Source organism: Pinus tabuliformis, chromosome 7 (assembly GCF_031772625.1).
Source record: "Pinus tabuliformis cultivar Carrire ecotype Pingquan chromosome 7, CPIR1, whole genome shotgun sequence".
NCBI lineage: Eukaryota > Viridiplantae > Streptophyta > Pinopsida > Pinales > Pinaceae > Pinus > Pinus tabuliformis.
In genome coordinates, this window is record NC_142293.1 from 296,184,137 (window position 1) to 296,202,922 (window position 18,786).

Genomic DNA, 18,786 nt, shown 5'->3' on the forward strand with positions numbered 1-18,786 from the left:
CTCTAAACAAAATTGCAAAGGAGAGAAGCATGCCACTTAACTGGCATCGCCTCCAACCTTCTCGACCTATCACCATTGTTGATTTTTAAAATTGGATCTAATGGTCAAGGGACATATCACACCCACCAAGAATGCCGAACATTAGCGTGCGATGGGGCCCCACCAAACTGCTCTTTCGATCCCGCCTGTTGATTCCCTCACTCCATTGGATAGCTGAGCTGAAAATTGCCGCCCAAAGTCATCGCCCTTTAGGGAGTGGGGAGAGTGGTTTTTAGATCAGGCCCTCCACCGCGTGTCCTGCTCTCTATGGCATCGCTGCCAAAAAATTAAAACCACGTTTGACATAAAAGCGGTGCAATTGCTACAAAACCGCTCCCTGGGCAATATTGACATTAGCCAATGAAAAAATTGGGTGATTCAGAAGTTTAGATGCTGCTTTATTCGTTCAGGGAAACTTTGTTGATAGTTGCGGAGAATATTCCTGATCATGGTCAACAATGTCACCAACTTTGTCTTACCTCCCATCCTGTACCTTTCAGTCCAACCTTGTGACGCCCTCTAACCGCTGTCCAAAACTAGTTGGATTCTATATTTTTTCTTCTATACTCTTCTTTGTACTCCTCCACCTGGTTATGACAAAGTTTTTTTAGATTGCTCTGCACCATTGTGCTCCACTTCCTTAAAATTGTGTTGTCCTTGCAGCTGACACCTTGATTAGCTAGAATGTCTGCCAATTTATTGGCCTTTCTCGTCACATGAATAAATCTGAGAGTATGAAGTTCCTGTAGATGTACTTGAATCCTATGTAGAACCTGAGTTAACCTCCAATGTTTTGTGACCTTGTCCGGCCCTGTTCCATTACTAATTCTCTGGGCTGCATTTATGACTAACTCTAAATCCACTTCTATTATGACATTTTCACAATTGTTCTGTATCAAAAATTCTAAGCATTGTTCCAAGGCCATTAGTTCTGCCATGTTGTTAGTGGCTTTTCCTAAGTTTCCATGGAAGAGGGAGATTATGCTACCTGTATCATCCCTTAGAACTCCACCAAAGCTAGCCACCCCTGGGTTTCCTTTAGGAGCTCAATCAATGTTGTACTTTAAAAAACCTTCAGGGGGAGGATGCCAGAATTCCTCCACCTTATCTCTCATGCTTTCTTTCTTTTCTAGACCTTGAGGAATAAGCCCTTGCATGTCTAACAGCTAGAGGATTCCTAAATCTTCTACTGAGGGAGGATTTTTGGGGAGATTCCTAACCGTGGTGCCAACTATCTCCTTAAGTTGTTTTACGATTAGTTTCACCAGGCTAAGTGAGTCAGTCTTTACCTCTTTGAATATTCTTTTGTTCCTTTCTTCCAAACATTCCAAATAATGAATCTCGGCAAGAGATCCCAGGCTGTATTGAGTACATCACTATCAGAAAAATTATTCCTCCAACTGTTAAGAGTGTTAGCAATACTTTCTTTGTCTCTATCAGATTGTTTGAAGATGTTGGTAAAAAAATCTCATATCCTGTCAGTGAAGATACAGCTGTGGAGAAGATGCTCGATAGTCTCCTCATGGGTCTCACAGAGATGAAATCTGGAGGGTCCCAGCATGCCCCTTTTTTTAAGGTTGTCCCAGGTTAAAATTTTCCTGTGGTGAACTAACCACATGAAAAGTTTGATTTTCATCCAACCTTTGTGTCTCCAAAGCTTCTACCAAGTTTTATTTGGAGCTCGGGGTTCGTGATCAAGGAGAAAACCTTTAGCTTCCTTAATATTAAAATTGCCCTCTTTGTTGTTACCCCATCTCAGTTGGTCCTGCCCTTCCATTACTAAAATTATTCTCTGATTCTCTCCATTTTCCAACATTATGTGGATTCTCCCAAAAGTCTTTCACCTTTACTAAACCTTGATTGTCAGTCTCATGCTTGAGGCCTAAAAATTCTTCCTTCAGTAGAATATGTTCTTGATGCCATTTTCCCTCACAGAAAAGTGCCAGATCTCCCTCTCTGATTTCCTAGAAACTATTTTTTTGAACCACTTCTCTATTCTCCCAGGCCTTGTTCCATATGGGGGAGCCTTTGACTATTCCAGTCATATGTATGATTTCAGAAGCCAGCCAGGCATTGGCATATTTTTCCTTCCAGATGCTTTCCCATTGAGCTTTAGGATCCTTAACCTACCTCCACCAAAGTTTGGCTCCAAGAGCCTTGTTGAGAATCTCAGGATTGTCCAAACCCAGGCCACCTTGGTTCTTGGGTTTGCAGATCTTTTCCCACGAGACTAAAGCCCATTTTTTCCTTGTTTCCTCTTTGCCCCAAAGAAAATATCGTTGAATATTCAGAAATTGCTGTAAAACTCCTATTGGAGCTGGGAGGGCTGATAGCATAAAGATTGGGATCGCTTGGAGAACTGCTTTAGTAAGAACCAATCTACCAGCTAAATTTAAAGATCTATTTGTCCATTTCCTGATTTTGTCTTGCATTTTAGTTACTAGAGGATCCAATATACTCTTGTGTTGGGGTTTAGCTATAAGAGGAACTCCCAAATACTTAGAGGGAAGGGATTATCTTTGAAAGCCTAAAATTCTAGAGACATTTCTCTGGAAGGCAATATGAGTGTTAAATAAAAAGACTTTTGATTTGGAAAGGTTTACTTCCATACATGTAGCCTTCATGAAGTCATTCAAAATTTGTTTGTAAGTAGGTGCTTCTTTAACTGTGGGAATTCCCTGTAACATGGTATCATCTACAAACTGTTGATGAGTTAGAACTTGCCCATTCTCCAAAAGTTGGAGTCCTTGAATTTTTCCCATTACTCTTGCATGCTTGATGGACTGCCCCAGCCCTTCCATCATGAGGATGAAGAGAAAAGGAGAAAGTGGATCTCCCTGTCTAAGACCCCTGGAAGGGAGAAAAAGTTCAGAAGGAGAGCCATTCACTAAAATTGAAAAGCTGGAAGAAGTCACAAGGGCCATGACCCATCTGACCCAATTATGATCGAAACCAAACGTTGTGAGCACTTTTTTGATGTACATCCAATTTACTTTGTCATATGCTTTGGCTATGTCCAGTTGCATGATCATGCCCACTCTCTTGTTGCAAGTTAACGAGTGAACCACCTCGTGAGCTTGAATTATGTTGTCCAGAATTTGTCTTCCTTCTACGTACCCTGTTTGTTCCCCAGAGATGAGCATGGGTAGCAGGGGTTTGAGTATATTAGCCACAACCTTGAAAATTATCTTGTAGACAACATTGCATAAGGCGATGGGCCTATATCTCTCTGGTGTTTGAGCATTCTCCTATTTTTTAATGAGGGCAATAAAGGAGGTGTTGAGAGCTTTCAAAATGGTCTTGTTCCGCCTGGAGTCTTCGACAATCTCGACAATATCCCTTTTAACAATATTCCAGCAGGCTTTGAAGAAATCCACATTAAATCCATCCGGACCTGGTGCCTTGCCATTTTGCATTTCCTTGAGGACCTCACTAATCTCCTGTTTAGTCACAAGTCTGTTGAGATTACAATTATCCTCTCTGGATACCAGTTTAGGTATATGTTTAATTAAGTTCTTAATGAAAGGTTCTCTTCCTGAAAAGTTTCCTTGTCAATGTCCCGAAAATGCTTTACTAACACTGCACCTATCTCCTCATGGGATTGAAGAATTCGGCCATTCTGGTCCTTGATCGAAGAGATTCTGTTGTGAGTTTTGTTTGCAATGGTAGATCTGTGGAAAAAATTAGTATTTCGTTCTCCTTCTTTTAGCCATAGAACCCTGGATTTTTGTTTCCAAAAAATTTCTTCTTGTTTACATAGCATTTCCCATTCTTGGTGATATTTCTTTGCTTGATCATTTTTGTCTTTATCAAAGCCATTCTTGATCAGAGCTTGGTTGAGCTCTAGGATTTTGTTTTCCACAATTTTTTTACTTGTGAAAATATTGCCAAATTCCTTCTGGTTCCATTCCTTTAGCTTTTGCTTGATGTGTTTTAATCTCTTATGTAGTAGGAACATGGATGATCCTTGAATCTATAGGTCTTTAGCCCACCATTTTCCAATGTTGCTGATGAAATTTGGGTGTGAAAGCCAAATATTTTCAAACCTAAACAGTTTGTTTCTTGGGGTGCCAATGCCCTTGATCTCCATTTGAATCGGCCAGTGATCTGAGCCTCCAAAAGGAAGAATATCTACTATTATTTCCTTGTCTAGAAGCATGAGCTCTTCAAAGATCATGAATCTGTCTAGCTTGGAAGCTACCTGGGAATCCCCTCCTCTTTTATTGTTCCAAGTGCAAAGACCATTATTTGTCTCAATGTCTACCAGCTTCATGGTTTCTGAAAAACATTGGAAAGTTGAGGAATATTTGTTTAGTGCTCTTGTGCCCCCTTTTTTCTCCGAGAGAGATCTAATCATGTTGAAATCTCCTCCTATAACCCACGGTAGCCCTACAAATTTGTTTTGAAGGTCCACTAAGGACTCAATAAACTTGATTTTGTCATCTAACCTTTGAGGGCCATAAACATTTATTACAAGATAAGTGTCCTTGTCTCCTACTGGGTGTATAACAATTGATAAATAATTCCTTGATGCCTCTGCATCAATAATACCTATTTTTTAGGGGATTCCAAAGGATGAGGATACCCCCTGCTGTATTTTCTGCTTTGACTTCTATAAACTCATATCCGCTGAGCCACTTACTATGGATTTTTATTATCTTTTCAACAAAGCATTTTGTTTCTTGGACAAAAATTATATCCAGGGCTACTTGCTTCATTCTATTATTCAACATTCTCTATTTTCTTTTGCTTCCTAGACCTCTGATGTTCTAAGTTATAAACTTCATAATTACTAACTGGTAAAGGAGTAACTGGTTAGGTCTTTCATCTTACATGAGTCTATCATGAGCTTTCCGCATTCCATTAATAGCTCATTTTGCTTTTTTCTGCCCCTTTTTTTCCCTGGGTTTCTTGGAGCCAATTCTAGAGTTGATTTTACCACTTTCATTCCGTGCGTTTCCTGCCTTTCAATGTTGTTATCTTCTCCCAAGCCCTTTTTCTAAGTTTTTCATAAGAATAACTGCTTTATTCGATTGCATTCCTCTTGTGGTAGAGATTCTACTCCACCTGTTGATCCCTTACTCAAGAACAATTCTAGATCTAGGTCTTCTCTGTCGAGAATCTCTTGTAACTCATTGTCTTCCATTTCCATCTCACATTGGGTCATTTCGTGATCCATATCCATCTATGATTCACTCATCATGATCCCTTTCTATTTTTCATTTACCTGTTCCTGATCTTGTTCTTCTTCCTTTTCCTGCTTATCATCTCCATCCTTCATAACTTTATTTTCAACTACTGCATCTTCCTCCCCTTCAAGAACATGGAACTGATTTGGCCTCACTTTTTGGTCTCCACTTTGGTGATGTTTTGGCCCTTTTTTTCCATTTTTACCTTTGTGAGCTACTTTGCGAAAGCCATCTGTTTCTTTCATTGTGTTATTTTTTCTTTTGTTATCTGCCTTACTGAGAGGACAATCTCTAAGAAGGTGCCCGTGTTCATGACATTTTCAACATCTAAATGGAATATGCTCGTAGTCAACCGTCTGCACCCATTCCTCATCATAAACCTCCAATATGACCTTGTCTGGAAGTGCTCCAGATAGGTCCATCTCTACACAAATCCTGGCAAAGGAGGTATATTTTCCCCTTCTTGTGGCTTTAGAAGTTTTGACATACCTCCCTAATTTATTTCCTATGGCTGTTAGTGATTCTATTTGCCAATAATCCAGAGGTAGCGAATAGAGTCTTACCCAAACCGGGATTGAGGTAAAGGTTTCCTGCTCCGGCATGAAGTTCATCATCCATAGCCACATGTAGAGCCCTGCTACTGCATAGAAGTAGGGCCCACCTTCAAACACTCTGTCTTTGTCCTCAATGTTCGAAAACACCATAGTGAAAAAGCCCTTGGATCCTAGATGAAGATCAATGCTTCCTTTAGGTTTCCAGTGGTATCTGATCCATGTTTGTAAAGCCTTTTCGGTGGGCCATAGTCACATGAATTTTCATATGATTGCATAAGTCTGCATGTGCTCCCTGTGGGCCTGCAGCTCAGGGTTATTTAAGATTATTCTGGGAGTGACTTCATCTTTGGGCTTGCATGGTCCCTGTTGTTTCCTGTCTTTTGTTCCCTATTTTTTGTCATTTTCCTCTTTGTCCTTTGTTCCATCCTTCTCCTTCTCCTTGTTACTTACTGTTTCCTCTTCCCAATTTTTTCCTCCTTCCATCGTGTTACCTTTTCCTGAATCTAGAGGTGTCTTGCTCTTGTTAACCACTACCTCACTATAGGAGGGAGTGGAGCTCCCTCCTCTGCACTTGTCCATGGAGAAAATCCCGCGCATAAACCCTCAACCCTGGTTTTCCTCTCTTCCGCTCTCTTCTCGCCTCCGACCAATGCCCAGTTTCACTATGAAGCTCATGAGAATTAATTATAATCTTAGAAACATTCCTTTTATTCTTAACACTAGTCAAGGCATAAAGATAGATTTGGTTTTCAAGATTGGGGTTTATCACCTCCTTATAATATCATAGTTTCCTTTTTCCCTCCAACTCCTTATTTCTCCACAATTTCTCGTTAAATTTGGAAGTAATAATATTTTAAATATTATCTGAATTCCGTAAGATGATCTCCTCCTTTATTCCATAATGGTCTAGCCAAGATCGGGCATTCTTATGCCACCCTTGCTTAATTCAAAAGTGGGGGTTTTTGCTATAGTTAGAGGAGATTTTAGGAAGCCTATTCACATTGATGTTGTATATGTTACACTTCATTTTGTCACCATGACACATAATCATCAAAATTGGATCTCTCAGCATCCATCCAAGTGTCATGAAGCATTCCTTCGCAAGTCAACAACTAATATACCTTGAATAAAGTGGAATTTATGGATCTCTTGGTACAAAACCCTACTTTTGAGCATCTGCGTAGTTTTTCTGAACAAAAATTGCACTTGTGAATTTTCTACCATTGTAAAAATGCGCATATCTACACTCTATTTTTGAAAAAAAAGTTGCGCAGATCAATCAATAAAAAGTAAAAATAAAAAGTGAGATCTAGAAGCATTGTTGGGTGAATCATTCCCAACAGAAAGCCTCAAACTCATGTTTATTTGAGCTTAACCTCATTTTTGATGGAACTATTTCTCATTCTTCAAGGATCCCTCATCCCTCTTTTAGTGGATCTCATCCTTAGACTAAGGATCTCAAACTACTTCCTTTTGGCCTATTAATCAAGCCATAGGTGGGGGGATTGAGGGAGGCTGCTGAGAGTAAGTTTATGATGGAGTAATCAGGTGGGAGAGCTTATCATTCTTAGAGAGGATTGAGATCAATGGGAAGAGCTTGACAACATCAAGGCACAGGTTTTGTAGCTCCTTTATGTTTTTGAAATTAATACAAACAAGCATTTCTTCTCACTCCATTGTTTAATGGATTAATTGATCAATTTCATGGATGGATTATGTTATTAATATTTGTCCATTGGAATGATGTTATTTATGTTTTTCCATTGGAATGATGCTTGTTACTAGTCTCCTTGATCACTGGTTTGAATTATTGAATCATGTGTGCTACATATTCCTTTGATCCTTTGTTGTTTCCATGTGTGCAGGTCTAGATTCAAGCATGGAGAAGCTGCACTAAAGCAAAAATATGGATCTTCATCAAGCATGTCGTAATAAGGTATGAATTTCCATTTCTGACCTTGTTAGCTTATGATTCAAGGAAAGATAGATTCAGGAAGGAATTAGCTTGATTGTTTGTTTGTTTCTAGTTTTCTTTTAGGATATAGGGAGATTGCCCTTGTCAGAAAGAGGAATTTATCCAACCAACAAATTGGCAACTCCGCTAGGGAACGTCCTGTTCTTTTCCACCTCCTTGTTTTTTATCCTTGAATTTGTTTTGATAGATTTATCTGAGTCTTGAAAAGTTAATGATCTTTCAGATTTTGTGATTTGTTTAGTTACTTTTTTATCTTTTCTTTATGTTTGTCTACCAGAGTGGTTTCTGTTTAGAAATAGAGTGCATATTTGCATAGATTGCCTTTAGTAACAGTACGCATGCACACTGTACTATAATGTCTACCTGTGCATACTCTGAGAATTTTTTGAAAAAATAGTTTTTCCTCTCACTAAAATCTATTTTTTTGTTTTCTACGATTTCATTACATTTGTCTATGACTCGAGTCAGTCTCCTTGTGTTTGATCGAGTGTTGTGAAGGAGTTTTCTTGAGACTTGTCTATTTTCAAGGATTGAAAGGTGGGGTTTCCCAAGAATTAGTGTTTTGATGAGATGTGCTTCTTGTGATGCATTGAAAAAACAAGTCATTTTTATTCCAGTATTGAAGTTTAATCAAAATTACACTTTAAGCATTGATTTCATAACATTCATTCAAGCATTTTCATTTTAATGATTTCTTTGGGTGTTTTGAATTTAATTTCCTTTGGTCATTTCTCAAATATTTGTCTTAGTTTCTTGACAATGTTTGCATGTTTTTTCTTTCATTTTTGTAAAAACATTTGTGTTTGAATGTTAATTGCCTTTGAGTGTTATTATGTTTTATCTTTGGAATTTTCACCTGATTTCCTTTACATGCACTCGATTGGTTCTTTAGTTGCATTAGTGAAGAGAAGTAGCCTTGTTGTTTTTTCGCTACTTTGGAATCATCTTGTGTTTGTTTCAAAGAATTATCTTGCATAGATTACATTTGCATGGTTAGAATTCTCATTTCATGAATGAGAATTGTGCATAGATTACATTTGCATAGTGTTCACGAAAATTGTGCATAGATTACATTTGCATAGTGTTCAAAGGAATTGCACATAGATCACATTTGCATAGTGTTCATGGAAATTGTGCATAGATTACATTTAAATAGTTTTCAGGCAAATTATGCATAGATTACATTGTGTGGTTTGCAACTTAGGGATTTGAATTGCATTAAAATTTAGAAGTGGTACATTTTGGAGTTAATATTTTAAAGAAGAACCTCTTTGATTACTCTAGCTAGATTTCATTGAAATGAAGAGATTACAAATTTCATATTTGATGCATTAGAGTTTTGACTCGAGTCATAATACCATCAGTTTCACGTCCATTTACCCTTTAAGTAAATAACACCTTAATAGCACAATATTAAATACAATTCATCTAGAATTTTTATTGTTTTGAGGGCTCTTTCCACCTATAATGGATTAGGTTGTAGGGTTTTGGAATAGGAAAGGAAGTAAAGTTTCCAAAGCTATAGACAAACAATAGAATCTTGAGTTAGGGAGAGAAAATCCAATTATTTCAGTTTTGCTCTTGCAAGCTCTTCTTGTACATGAGTTAAGCTTGAGATTGTGTCGAATATGGTGAAGTGATCGTACCCACTTCATCAGCCTAGATATAGTTATTGGCACGTATTACAACGGTACCAAAAGGTACTTGGGGTCACTGAAAAGTAAAACTCAAATTGATCATGTGGAGGAGCCTTCAAGGGGATTGATCTTGTTACTCTTCCCTTGCGTGTAATCCGATCTACGACTATCCCCCCAGGTAAAATTGTTTTAGTTGGTAATCTTTTCTCAAGATGGCATAAGAAAAGTTACTTGCACCAGACTATTTCATTAAGCAGGTTTTCAAGGTAACTGGTTCCAAATGCTCATATCTATACAAAAATTCACTTTTATCTCTGCGACGTTGGATTTTATCACCAACTAGTAAATATTGATCTCTGTGAAAGGTGAGTTTTTATGGTTTGAATCCCTATATTTTTTAGCGTGCATCACTTTGTTTGTTTTTACATTTTACAAGACCTAAGGTGTGGATTGTGAATATTATTTAATTTTAATAATAAAAACTTATTTGTATTGAATCTAATGGCTACCCATCCATAAGTTACTAACCAAGGAAATTCCATTAACAAGAATCCTAGTCCTTTTCCCAATATTGGAAATGTCAGTCCTCCTTATATGGCTACATTATCACTTCCTGTATTCATGATAGGTTTACCTATATGGATGTTCTCAACTTCTTTAATTCAAAATACTCCAATTGTACCATCTCAGCCAAGTTTTTCACCTCAACCGAGTTCTCCATCTCAACATCACCAACCTACTCTTGACCCCTTACCTTCTTCATCCAACATGTCCTCCTCCCTTTCTTCTTCTTCGCTTCATAAAATGCTTGATGCTAGTAACCAAGTGACTAAGAAGAAGAAGAAAGGGAAGAAGAATAAGAAGCAAGATAAGAAAGTAGTCAACCAACCAACCATGGTCGTAAGTATTGGTAATGTTGAGGGAACTTCTACAATGCATCATAATCCAAAATACCCTTGTAGGCTTTGCAAGGGTGATCACTTCCTTATCATTTGTCCTGGTATTCCTAAGGTTTTGGAAGTATGGTCGAATATTACTATCAGCTTATTGTTAATCCATCAACTCATGATTCTCAAATTTCAAGGAAAAAGGTTAAACTTAAGTTTCCCTGTAGGTTATGTAAAGGGACTCATCATAGTCACCTTTGCCCTCACATGGATGAAGCCTCATAATTGCGAGAAAAAATTACTATTTCACAGCAACAACTTCCAACTAATTACTATAAAATTTCTCCCCATATACCGTCAGTTGACGAAATGATTGATCTAAATCCAAGTACAATCAATCTCACTCTTCCATTAGAGGGTGAAACATGTGTCACTTAGGTTGATGGACTATTTGTTGATCAAGTGGTCAAATCGATTCCATCTTCGGTTGATCCCATTCTCCCTTTAGAGAGTGAACTTCATACTGCTCATGTTCTTCATGTTACCTCAGATTATTATACACATGGGGGCATTTCATATGTTCCTTTTGAACCCCATCCAAGTAATGATGCTATTTATTTTGATTGGAGTCATCTGACAGAACCTCGTCTTCCTTCTTCCACCCCTTTCCAAATCATTGTGAAGGCTTATGGTAAGAATGTGCGATGCACCAATGTAGATGAAGGTGCTTCTGTTAGTATTTTATCCTTGTCTTCTTGGCAAGCTTTGGGCTCCCCTCAGCTTGTGCTTGTTACACATAATCTGTCAGATTTTAACAGAACCGTTAGTGAACCTTTAGGGATCCTTCCTAAGCTACCTATTACTCTAGAAGGTAAAACTATTTGTATTTATCTTATGGTAGTCCAGGGCCCCTTAGATTTTATTTTTCTCCTTGGGTGAGACTATGTCTATGACATGAAAGTTGTCGTATCAACAATCCTTCATGTGATGTCCTTCCCTCACAATGGAAACATTGTGACGGTTGATCACATTTCATACATTGATCTTGCTTTGACTACCAGTCATCTGACACCCCTGAATTTTCCTTATATGGAAGTGGTACCTACCCTGCCATGGGTTAATTATGTGGCATCTTGTCCCATGTTTTCAGTTACCGATGCCAGCGAGCCTCTCATTGTCTTCTCGACTTCTTTTGACCTAGATCCAGTAACTGGCATGGTCAAAGCATCAATGGAGGAATTTGAATATGATTTTCTTATCCCTATTGATCCCCTTGACATGTGTTCCTTCCACAGAACTATTCTTCCATATTATGAAGATCTCTTGGAATCCATGATTAAGGTGTGTCCCTTGGCATGTGTTCCTTCCATATGGAAGCCATGATCAAAGATATTGAGGACAATTCTTTTACTGTGTCAATCTTGTTAAAAAATGAAACAAGGTCTCTTGAGGACAATCCTTTTACTATGTCAACCTCGTTAAAAGATGAAACAGGGTCTCTTGAGGATAGTTATTTTATTGTGTTTACCTTGTTAAAAAATGAAATAGGGTCTCATGAGAATGGTTCCACTGTGTCAACCTCGATAGAAAATGAAACAGATCCATATGAGGATGGTTCTTTTACTGTGTCAACCTCAGTAAAAAATGAAATATATCCTTATGAGGATAGTTCTTTTATTGTGTCAACCTCGTTAAAAAATGAAACAAACTTTCATGAGGATAGTTCTCTTACTATGCCAACCTCGTTAAAAAATGAAACAACTCTTCATTAAAGATGGGTGTTTTCGCGTGTCAACCTCATTAAAAAACAAAACATGTTATATGAAAATAGTTCTTTTTATGTGTCAATCTCGTCAAAAAATAAAACAAATCCTCCCCTATTTGAGTTGAGTCTTTAACTAGATGTCATAAATGTTAAGTCGAGTCTTTCTGATCTTGTAAACAAGACTTCGTTTCACCTGCCTATTAGTAACTTGCAGTCTACTCAGGTGAATTAAATGAAGTTTGGGGGACATGTTCCCTTGCATTCATTATGTTGGGGGCATGAAAACCTATCTCAAGCACAATTTTAGCTATGTTTCAAGCTTGTGTAAAAATGAAACAAGTCTCAAGAAAAATTTTCCTATGTTTCAAGCTTGTGTAAAAGTAAAACCTATCTCGAGTCCATTTCGGTTATTAATTTCAAGACTTGTTAAACTCTTGAAAATATCGAGCTCCTTTTGCTATCTTTTCATGCTCGTGAAACATATATGAAAATGTCGAGTTCTTTTTGTCATTTCCTGCTAGTTAATTAAATTGAAAGTCAGTAAGATGAGTATATTTTTATGACTTTTTCGAACTCGTTAAAACTTACAAAAAAATAAAAATCGTAGTCTTCTTTTAAGCCCTTTTCAGTCTCTTAAAACATGAAAATATTGTCGAGTACTTGTTTGTTCGAACTCGTCAAAGTAAATGAACAACCGTCCACTCACTATAAGTTTATCCCTTCTATGAACTGAGTCAGGACTGTTTACAAAAAAGGTATATGTTGGTCAAACATGGTCAATAGAGTTCTCCCTTGTATATTTTATCCTTTTTCTGACTTGAGGGACTAAAACTTACGAAAAAGAACCTGATGGAGTTTACTTATGTTCTTATTTTGACTCCGTAAAAGTGAAAAATGTCGAGCTTTACTTTCTTCGAACTCTCTAAAATTTTACGGTAAAAGAACTGAATGAGTTTCCCTTTTGTGTCCTTTTCAAAATATTTAAAATAAAATGACATCAAGTTACCCCTTTGATGGACTCGTAAAAACTAAACAGTATAGGAATCAATTGTTGAATTGAGGCTTCTGTGATCCATATTATTTATAAGTAGAACTTCGGCGTAAATCACTGGTTGGTTCGAAATGCGTTGACAAATGTCTCCCTTTATGTGATTTACGCCGAAGTTCTACTTATAAGAAAAAAAGTATAGGAATCGTCAAGCATAACGAGACCAAACCATTCATTCTTAACGTTCATTAAAAATACTAAGATGGACTCATCCAAAGGATGAGTTTACAGTCCAAGCATATGTTATCCTCCTCAAGATTGTAAAAAATAAAGATGTACTTGCCAGTAATGGTGGGGAAAATTTGAGAAGAAAAGTTCATTTCTTGTATTTTAGGCAATATGTCGCTCTTTAATATGACAATTCATCACATATATGTTCAGGTTGGGGAATCCATTTGTCTCGCAGTTAATTGAACCTTATTGAAAGTCTTGAGTTGGTTTTTGGTATTATTGTTGAGTCAAATGTTGCCAAGTAATTTTTTCGTGTAGCCAATATGTTCAAGAGAAGTCTAAACCTCAGTTCAAATTACCTTACAATTTGTAGCCTTCAATCACATTGACCATCCTTGAGTCAATCCTTGCAAACTATTTTCAAAATTAACGTTGTGTTTTGTGTCATAGGCTTTCCTACAACGGGTCGCTTCCTATCGACTTTAGCTCATTATCTAGTAAGTTGATCTAGAAACCTTCAGTACCTTGAGACTTGCATGCCTTAATGGCAGGTTTCTCGCATTCGACGACAGGTTCTTGTCATTGGCCTTTGATCAAACGATTCTATGAGTGTTCAACTTCAGAACACTTATTCACACTTCATAGGTTGTCTTGGGAGTACCTCGAGAGCCATTGTCATTATTGGTGGTTTCTCTCGCACTTGTTAAAGTTCACATCATTGAACGGTAATCAAGTGGTTTATGCCATGTTCGACTTCAAGACATTTACTCACATGGTTATATTTATACTATGGATCGAGAGATGGATATCAAGACCATGGATCTAGTTTCATCCATCCAAGTTGTGAGGAGTTTTATGCTCATAATTATATAGAAATTTTTATGTTTGATGGCTATGTCCATCCTATATCTACCCATACTATGCTTTAAGACTTTTATGTTCTGAGTATGGGAATGCCTACCTCAATGATGATTATTATATTGCATTGTAATCCTTGATTGATTGTTGCAGGTTTCCAATCATGATCTCTCATCCAATCTTTGATATGGTAAAGTACTTCAGTCCTCAAACCTTTGTGACTTCGCACTTTAGGGGGCAATCTGTTACACTTCATTTTGTCACCATGACAAACAATCATCAAAATTAGATCTCTCACCATCCATCCAAGTGTCATTAAGAACTCCCTTGCAAGTCAACAACTTATATACCTTGAATAAAGTGGAATTCCTTGATCTCTTGGTACAAATCCTTGCTTTTGAGAATCTATGTGGTTTCTCTAAACAAAAACTACACATGTGCAGTTTCTTGCACTGTAAAACTCTGTAGATCTGTGCTTTGTTTCTGAAAAAAAATTGCGCAGGTCAATCAATAAAAGATGAAAATCAAAAGTGAGATCTAGAAGCATTGTTGAGCGAGTCATTCCCAACAGAAAGCCTCGAACTCGTGTTTATTCAAGCCTAACCTCATTTTTTATGGAACTAATTCCCATTCTTCAAGGAGCCCTCATCCCTCTTTCAATGGATCTCATCCTTGGACTAAGGATCTCAAACTACTTCCTTTTGGCCTATTAATCAAGCCATAGGTGGAGGATTGAGGGAGGCTGGTGAGAGTAAGTTTATGCTGGAGTAATTAAGTTGGAGAGCTTAACATTCTTGGAGAGGATTGAGATCAATGGGAGGAGCTTCACAACATCAAGGCACAGGTTTTGTAGCTCCTTTATGTTTATGAAATTAATACAAGAAAGCATTTCTTCTCACTTCATTGTTTAATGGATTAATTGATCAATTTCATGGGTGGTTTATGTTATTAATATTTGTCCCTTGGAATGATGTTATTTATGTTTGTCCATTGGAATGATGCTTGTTACTAGTTTCCTTGATCACTAGTTTGAATTATTAAATCATTTGTGCTGCATATGCCTTTGATCCTTTATTGATTCTAGGTGTGCAAGTCTAGATTCAAGCATGGAGAAGCTGCACTGAATCACAAAGAGGGATATTCATCAAGCATGTCATAATAAGGTATGAATTTCCATTTGTCACCTTGTTAGCTTATGGTTCAAGGAAAGATAGATTTAGGGAAGGAATTATCTTGATTGTATGTTTGTTTCTAGTTTCGTTTTAGGATGTAGAGAGATTTTTCTTGTTAGCAAGAGGAATTTATCTAACTAACACAATAACTTATTCTTATATTCAAGATACCTATTCATATCCATGCTTTCAATGGGAGAAACACTTCCTTGAATAAGGGGGATAGGGTAAGGAGTATTTCCTTTAATCTTGAGGTTGTAGGTTATAAAACATTTTTGGATTTTTTCAACCATCCTCAATGAATCTTTGGATATATTGCAACCCCAAACCCTACACCCATATCAAATAATAGGAGTGACAAGAATTTCAAAGAGGAGCTTCTTTTTATCCCAAATCTAAATATATTCAGGCTTACAATTGTTTTCAATCCCACAATAAGATTTTCAACCTCCATTTATCATTTTCTCAATATAGTAATTATAATTGAGCTTATGATGGATGTGAATTCCAAAATATTTGTATGAATAAACTTTGCCCAATGAGTTTTTGTCATAAATGAAAGTATCATAGGTGATCTTTATGGATTTAATTATCATGAATTTAATTTTGAAAGTATCTACAACCATATCCATTTTGGAGGAGAAATCTTAGAGGATTATGAGTTTATTGCCAAGATCGTAATGGTTCCTTGACAAAAGAACAATAACATCAGCATAAAGGAGAAGAATTATGATCATACCAATGAGTGGGGGGTCAGCACAACTTGCGTCCTCCAAAAAATATTCTTGGTTATCAATGTATATGCCAAAAAGGGTAGGGGATAAGGGACACCCTTGATTGACTCCAATATTGCATTTAAATTCCTTTGACAAACCCTAAGTGGTCTTAAGCTTGAAAATAATAGCCATTTTTAAACAAATTTCAACTCGACATGAACCATTATCTCTTCTAGCCTCTTCCATAGCTTTGTTCTAGGAAAGGTGTCAAAATATTTTCTAAAATAAAAAATGAATGGAAAATATGAGTTTTATTATTGTTACATTCCTTTGCAATTATCCTAAGAGCAAAAACCTGGTCCATTGTTGAATTGTTTTTAGGTTTTTGGGTTTGTATATTTCTCACTAATCTTTGTGGAATTATTCCCTTCAAAACCCCTAACAACAACAAATCCCCTAACCTATGACAAGATTTCAGTAACTTCATTCTCATGGGATTCTTATGCAAGTTGTAGGCATGACACCCATGGATGCATATATGTTAAATCCTTACTAGGCAAAGAAAAATTATACTGTGATGATGTGTAAGGAATGAATGATTTGAAATCAATTTCCATATAGTATAGCTTTCTTTGTATGAGGCATGGATGCCTTCCTAGGAGAATCTCATATATTTTATATAGACACATAAGTCTAAGGGTTGGAAAAGTGGAATGAGACACATAACAACCTAGAGCTCAATGATTTTATTTCCAGTGATCTTCCTGCTTTCTTCACCTCTCATGGCATCATAATTCATTTCTCCTCAATAAATTTTTGGTGGATATTATACCATTAGAATTTTTCTTACATTCTTTTACACAATTGAACTATATTGTGGTACTATTTCAACAAAATGCTACTTTAATAACATAATAAATGCACACCGTAATTATATCCCATCACTTAGACTTGTAACCATGCCTTAGTTGGGTTTTTACCTTGAACTTCATGCTAGGAATAGTACAAGACATATTTCATATTTACAACATATGTCCACTACAACTCAATGCATCCATCTTGCCCCTTTTCAAAGAAACCGTGTCATTCTGACATGGTCATGATATACTATAAAATGAGGATGAAGAAGCACTTCCTACTCAATGATGTGATTGCTACCCTAGGTATTTTAATTTGGTTCACTGATTTTGTAAAGATTTTGAGAAGTGTGGAAAAAAACTCTCTAGCGTTTTCCTGTTAATGTGATGGATTTTGAAGATGATTTGACAATGTTTTATGTCACTCTATTAAGTCCTATCGAACACAATATTCCTCTTTATCTCACGTCGAAATATGTCTTCCTAAGAGTATAGTGCGGAAAAGGGATTCTTCATTAGAGAAACCTTTAAGATGTGAATACCAAGACAAGGATACTTCATCTAGTCTCTCATGAGAGTTTGGAATATTAGAATATGATCATTTTTATATTCAGTAACTTGGAAAAAGGATTACATTTTAGGAGATATATAATATCGATATTTATTATTTACTGTCCATTTTGTGGAATTAGAAGTGTAGCATGATAATCCTATTTTGATTTGAAAACATAAATAATTGTACCAACTCCTTCTCACACTACATTCTTCCTTGATTGCACTAAATAAATTTTGGTATCTATCAAATATTAAAGAGTGGGTGAATTTCCTCCATATTGTGTCGTGCTTCAATTACTCCTTCAGGTTGAGGTTATTTGCATGGTTATTGATTTACTTGGACTTTTTCCCTTAAGCAGTGCATATCTTAAAAGTTCTTTATGGATGATTATTATTTTCACATTGCAGAGGTTAAAACCATTGACCATATTTCTAAAGTTGCATGTATTCCTCTAAATGCTAGGGCTTTGTATGGAGTAATTAACATTACCTCTTCTAGAGTATGATTTTCATGGGACATTGTTTTTCTAGGTGGTGATGATTCTGTTAGTCCTTAAAACTTAGAGCTTCTTAGCATTTATTTAAGTTGTCAATTTGTACATCTTATATGTGCTTCACTATGAAATTTATTTTAGTGGTAATTTGTTCTCCATATCTCCTTTTATAAAGTTCCTTTCTTGATGAGTTAGATGTCAAGTTCATAGCAAAAGCAGTTTCCTTTAAATAGAAGCAATAAGTTGTTTGGTAGACGTAGAGTTTGATCTAAATGGTATTTTTATTGTCCTTTAAGTCCTATTTGTATCTTTTCGTATGAGATGTTTGGTAAGGGCATAGCTTGATATAAAGGTGTTTCAATTTTTCTTTACATATAAATATATAGAATGGAAAATATTGTTTCCAAAAAAGGATATGTGCTCATGACGATTGGAGATGACCATAGAGGGGAAAAAATGGATGACATGCTTATGATCAATGTAGATGGCCAAGAGGCTTAGTTTACTTATTTTTATTAGACATTTTTTATTAAGAGTTAAATTTGGGTTATCTTATGACAAGTATTTCCCCACACACACATAGTGAGGTTAATATCATAAAGCACAATGTGAAGTTGTGCTTTTTTATCTCTATCTTTCACAATTTCATCCTTCGTGGTGTATAATAGTATCCATGTGGACAATTAAGATAACCAAGATTGTAAAACCAAGTTGTAAATGGTGTAATCCACCAATGACTTGCAATGTATATAGAGAGACCATTTTATAATCAATGTAAAGTTGACTATGCAATGAAGTTCTAAATGGTGTAATCTACTTATGAGCTACAATGCATGTAGATAGACTACTTTGTAAAATCATTGACTATA